Below are 6,219 nucleotides of genomic sequence, written 5' to 3'. Positions count from 1 at the left end.
TTGCCACAAGTCAAAATTGATTCTTCCATCAAATTTCTCTATTTCAAGCTTCACAGCACTTGAATATCCTGACATTGTTGCAACCGTATACTGGAATAGTATAACTTAATTGTAGACCGTGCACTAGGAAGGGTCCCCAGGAAAGAGAGGTGGGTCACAATGGAGACACTTAAATACCAGGTCTTTCCTTAGCCAAAACCTTTTCCAAACTACACTCTCACAGAGTCACACTGCCTTCCAGCAACAACAACAGCAACCAAAGATCAACCTCAAGCCACAGGACAAAATTCTTTTCTGATGTGGAAGGTCAGACTAGGCTGCAACCACAGAGCATACTAAGAATAAATCCCACCGAACCGAAGCTCTGATACCACTTGTTGGGAATAAGACACCATTTCCCCTTGAGAAAACACCTTTGACAGAGAAATAAAATAGACACAATCACAACACAAGAATTTAATATGGAAACTCCAATTACCGGAGAAAAAACCACGGCCGTTGTCAAATGACAACCAGAGAATATCACTGTGTGAAAATTGTTACAACACATAGACTTCTTTCTCTCTAACACCGGCACCCCAGTACACCCACACTCTCTCAAAGCAAATATCTAATTACACCTCACAACACTCTCTTATCAAAGAGTACAGAGGAAAAGAAAAATCAGATACAAGTTTAAAGTGTTTCCGACTGGTGCAAAAACAAATGGAGAACTTAGCCTCATATTTATAGCCTAGGCCACCCACTCCATTTTCTATCCTAAGCAATGTGGGACTAATTCAACTAAATCCTAACAAAGTAGTCTTCATACAAAGAAGATATTGTTGACAAAAGTTGAGTTTGTTACAAAAAAATTTGAGTGAAAATTAGTGACAAAAAATTGATTATGTTCTTGCTTTCACAAATCCTATTTATGATGTTTTAAGAAGCATATACAAGAATGTACCTACTCTTTATTTGGTTCATGAGACGCGGGATTCAATTATCAAGAAAGTGAAAAGTATTATATATATCTATATGAAAGAAAGGAGGAACAAGAGTCATCATCCTTCTATAATGTTGTGCACTCAATATTAATTTAAAATGAACAAAAAATAGTACACCCCTTCATCGTTTAGCACATTCATTGAATCCAAGATAACCCTTTATATTTATAATTTATATCTTCTATTTATAAGTATTAAGTAAAGATAATTGAATTACTACTATTTTTTCTCAACCACTAATTATATAGGTATTATAGCCACCAATGGTTTAGAAAAGATCATACACAAGTTTCTCCTCATCAAGACATTAAGATCACTAATGAGAGAATTAAATACTTGAAGATGTGTTTTCTTAATAAAGAAGAGAGGAGAATATAAACATTGAATTTGCAAGCTTTTTTTATGGTAGAGGGGTCTTTGATGATTATGACTCCTTGAATGATAGAGGCATAGTCGATCCAAAATCTTGGTGGCTAATTCATGGTGATAAAATAAAACTTTTTCAACCAATTGATCTTAAGTTACTTGGGCAACCATCTTCGTCTTCTTATTGTGAAAGAAATTGGAGCACTTGTTCCTTTATATATTAACTAAAAAGAAACAAGGTGAAGCTTAAAGTGTAGAAAATTTAGTATTTGTCCATACTACTCTTCATCTTCTTTTAAGAAAAACTCCACCATACAATGAAAGAGAAACTATGATGTGGGATATTGCTGGAGATGAGTTTCCACCAATTGATGAAGAAAATAGTATTCTTGAAGTTGCTAACATTTCTCTTAATGAACCGGAATTGGACAGAGTAATTTTTTCTAATGATGAAGATATCCACCATATATAATGAAAAAATAATATGACTTTAGATCATTTTTGTGTATAAATGTGATGTACAAAACTTACTAACTCTATTAAAACATAAGAGTTTAGGATTTTATCTTTTGAATATATATATTTAGGAAGAAATACATATCATACGGTTGTTTTTTAAAATAGTTATTAATTTAGTATTAATAAATATATATTATTTATATATATGTGTCCTTGTGTCCGACAATTTTTTAAAATTGGTGTGTCACCGTGTCCCGTGTCATGTCATCTGTTGTGTCCTTATCCGTGTCTGTACTTCATAAGATCCACTTCATTTTTCTTGAAGCATAAACTATGAATTTTATAGGATTGTAATAGTGAACTATCCTCTTTGCTCTTCTTATCTAGCGACCTTCTTACTTTAGCTATAAAAGGATTGGATTTTATTGCGAACATGAAATTTTTTTACTAGAATTACCTTTTCAATATTAGAAAACCAATGTACCTGGACCTAGTTAGAGAATTCTATGCTAACATGTTTCATCATGAAAAGAATGTTCACTCATATACTATGACTTGCTTCATGAGTGCCAACAAAATGCATTTAATTCAAGTAATGCGTTTGAGAATTTTATACAATAGCTACAGATGAATGTAAAACAAGATAATGATATTGTTTATCAATTGTATATCAGACAAAAGAGGGGGAAAATGGTTTATTTGTGAAGACTAAATTTGATTGTTATATAGAGGAAGATGTTCATCTTTTGCGTGTCGATTTTGATATTTTAGCTTAGTAGAAAGTGAATGGGGCTAAGTTTCCAACCCTTCAAAGATTTGTGAGAGATATATTTGCTATTCCTGTGTCTACAGTTGCTTCTGAGTCTTCTTTTAGTATGAGTGGTCAAGTAATTGCTCCTCATCGTGGTAGTCTTCATGAAGATATCATGGAAACTCTTATGTATAATCAAAACTGGTTGTGGGCAGCATATCGTCAAAGAGGTTATTTATGGTTTAACTGTTTTATTTGTTTATTTTAATGCTGAATTTATATATAGATTGAATAATAAATATTGATTTATAGGTGAAAAAATTGATTATCAAACTATAAATGATGATGATGTTGTATCTGATGTTATAGACTAGTGATAGTGTTGTTGCTGCAAATGAAATGCTCATGAACTTACAATGATTTTATTTATATTTTTTATTATTAATTTTAGTAAAGCTTTTAGTAAAATTGAACATTTGATGTTTTATGTTGTTTATGGGATGATTGTGTTATTTGTGGGATAATTATGTTGTTTGTGTTGAATTTTTAATTTGCATGCTCATAAGGTAATATAATAATATTGCATTTTTTTGGTAACCCACAAGTAAGGTCAAATACCCATGGGTTAAAAATGGGTAAGGTTGGATACTCACGAGTTGAGAATGGATAGAGTTAGGGTTGGGATGTTCTCAACTACTCGTAAGTCGGGTAGGTTGAGTTTATGTAAAAAATTAAACTTAACTCGCGGATAGGGTTAGGATTTGGTCCAAACTTTACCTTACCCTACCCATTGTCACTCCTAGATTAGATGTAGGTTATATTGCACTAAGTGACTGAATTAGGATATATGACAGTATAAACTTCTGTTATTTGTTCTATTTTACTATGTTCATTGTGAGATAAAAATAATTTATCTCTCCCACAATTGTTATATCAAACTTAGCTGCAAGATGTTTTCAAATTTGTTTTGGGGATAAATTTTAAAAGCTTAAAAAATGGTTCTAGATTCAATCTCCTTTTCTAAGTCATTGAAAATTTTTACTAAAGTATGTGTCACATCATTCTTAATCGTATATTTTTTTTTTGTACTACACACAAGTTTATGCTAGGTCAAGTTCTATACAAATTTTAAAAATTTTACAATATTATTATATCCTTAATGTTCAATATAGTACTTGTGGATACAAATTTGTGTTATTCTGGTTGTGATGAGTTTGAAATAGCAATACATTTTTTTTATAAGAAACAATTATGATTCTCCTTAATTCCTAAAATATTTTCTATCTTAATTCTATTAATGAAGGGATGACATGTAATATTAGATAGTATTTATTTAGTGACTGTATCTATTAAATTTTGAGACATAATGACACACTCATATTCTATATTTGATTTTCAAAAACATAAAATAAAAAAAGTCACACTAGTACATAATAGTGCACAAATATATAAAATTTGTGTATTACCAATTTATTGAGATATTGAAATACAAAGATCAAAACGTAAATTTTTTCACAATTAAATTTTATAATTCCAATTTTTATCCTTTCACAACTTCTCTTTTTTTTTTCTTTTTTTCTTCTTCACCTTTGCTGCATCTATCTTCTCTCTTTCTTTTGTCTCTTCTCCACTCCTCCTCAATGCCACGTCTTTTCTCCTTATCTCCACTACTTGTCACTTTTAATCTTTTTCATTCCTTAAAATTTCTCTCATAATTTAAAAGAGGTGTATTTGTACAAAGAAAGAGTTTCATCTCTATTTCTACCTTCCAACAAGCTCTTTCTCTTCTTTTTAGAGATATGTAAGTCTAGATTTGATGAATATAATAGATCTGGTTAAATTTTGAATCAAAAAAAATTTATTTTATTTTATTTTCTAATGGTATTTTTTTGTTTGATTTGTATTGTTTTGTTGATGAAGAATGACATAGTAAAAAATGATGGTCAAAGAGAGTGATAATATTTTTCTCTTATAGATGATGGTGAAGTATTGGTGATGGTGACCGAAAGAAGCAGTGGCGGTGGTGATTTTTTTTATGATAAAGATAATATTGATATTTGTAATTTATTATTTTGTTTTATGCATAATTACCAAATAAAATGATAATTTTGTGTCTCATTATGTCTATGTCTTTAATACTTGTGTATTTGTGTTTATATCTTCACCCATACATAAATCAAATATAATTTTACATAATATGTGACAAAATAAAATGACTTAAGAATAGGTGATGTATTTAGGATTGGCAATATACACTAACCATATCTACGGATATCCATTTCAATCTAACCCATTCAAGTAGGATTATAAGTGGAGCCGGTTGAGAATCAGGTAGAGTTAAAGTTTAGGTCTAACCGTATTCGACCTATTCGGACTCTCTAATATATTAGTATAATTTATAAAAATATTATGCATATAGAATAAATTGTGGGGATCGAACACACTTTTTCTGCTTTGTATAATTTTCTTGAAAATCATTCAGTCAATTATTATATAATTGTGTTATTAGTTTTAATAAAAATTTGATGATAAATTAATGTTTATATCATTTATAACTTTAATACATATTTAATTATAATTTTGTAGCTTTTAATTTTAATATAAACTTAATTTGGTAGTTTTTATATTATTAATATGTTTATTAAATAGTTTATGATTAAATATTATATATTTTTTATTTTACTGATAAAATCGGGTGTAGAATTTTAAGGTTTTCAATATGCGAGTATAATTATTATTGAGCCTAAATCGATGCTACTCTGTGCCACTCATTACCAGCCTTACACGTGTTACAAACAATGTTATCAGGTTAAGTTTGTAATATGTTTAATTTGACATGCATGTTATACCAATCACATAGTTTCAAATTTTTGCATCCACAAGTATACTAAATAAGCTAGTTTGGTCTATCAAAATCTAACAAAACGTGAGTCATATTAATCATTTGACTACTTTCTTGTATTTTTTTTCGTAAATTATAATTGTCAATATTTTTAAAACATACTAATTTCTCTTTAATATTTACACCCTGCCAAGTTCCAGATCCTATTATGTTATAAGTTATTATCTCGAAAATTTAGCCATCCAAAACCCTAGAAAAGTTAACTAGAATATCAAAGTTAGATTAAAATCACCAAAAGCTATTTATTACAGTTATAAAAAATAAACTAGTCTTTCATCTGTTATGTATAATTATTAAGGCTTAAAAATATAAAAGATTATTTGGCAAAGTGTCAAATGATGGGGAGGAATGACACCAAGGCCTATGGTCAATGAATTTAACCCTATCATCAATTGAAGTTTTGGAATTATTTCAAAATTTACCTTAGTTTGCAAGGTTCTACCTAGTACATTAATGGACAAGCGGGTCAATGTCTAGTTTGATGAGTGGTTTAAAACCGGTTTGATGTGAACCATAGTTTGATTGAGCTTATTATATATTAGGTTTAATAGCACCAAGGTAGGTTGCTGATTTTTTGTTGAACCAATAGGTCTGGAAGAATTTTTATAATTATGATTTACACTACAAAATGTTAAGTTCTTTCCTTATAATTTTAATTAATTTTCTAAATATTACTAAATTACTACAAAATATTTTTTATGAAAATAAAAAATTATGAAGCTCACAATTAGAAGAAGAGGATCAACACTGCAAAA

The 6,219-nt window shown here is 29.3% G+C and overlaps 1 protein-coding gene across 1 annotated transcript in view; it reads right to left on the bottom strand.

Moving 5' to 3' along the window:
- The window catches only part of LOC107478139 (uncharacterized), a 29,461-nt gene that overhangs the window by 22,305 nt on the left and 937 nt on the right, over window positions 1-6,219 (bottom strand). The gene's annotated exons all lie outside the window — the stretch shown is intronic.

The sequence above is a fragment of the Arachis duranensis genome, chromosome 3 (assembly GCF_000817695.3).
Source record: "Arachis duranensis cultivar V14167 chromosome 3, aradu.V14167.gnm2.J7QH, whole genome shotgun sequence".
NCBI classification, from domain to species: Eukaryota; Viridiplantae; Streptophyta; class Magnoliopsida; order Fabales; family Fabaceae; genus Arachis; species Arachis duranensis.
Note: the sequence above shows the minus strand (reverse complement) of the source record. Positions and strands in the feature narration are given on the sequence as shown.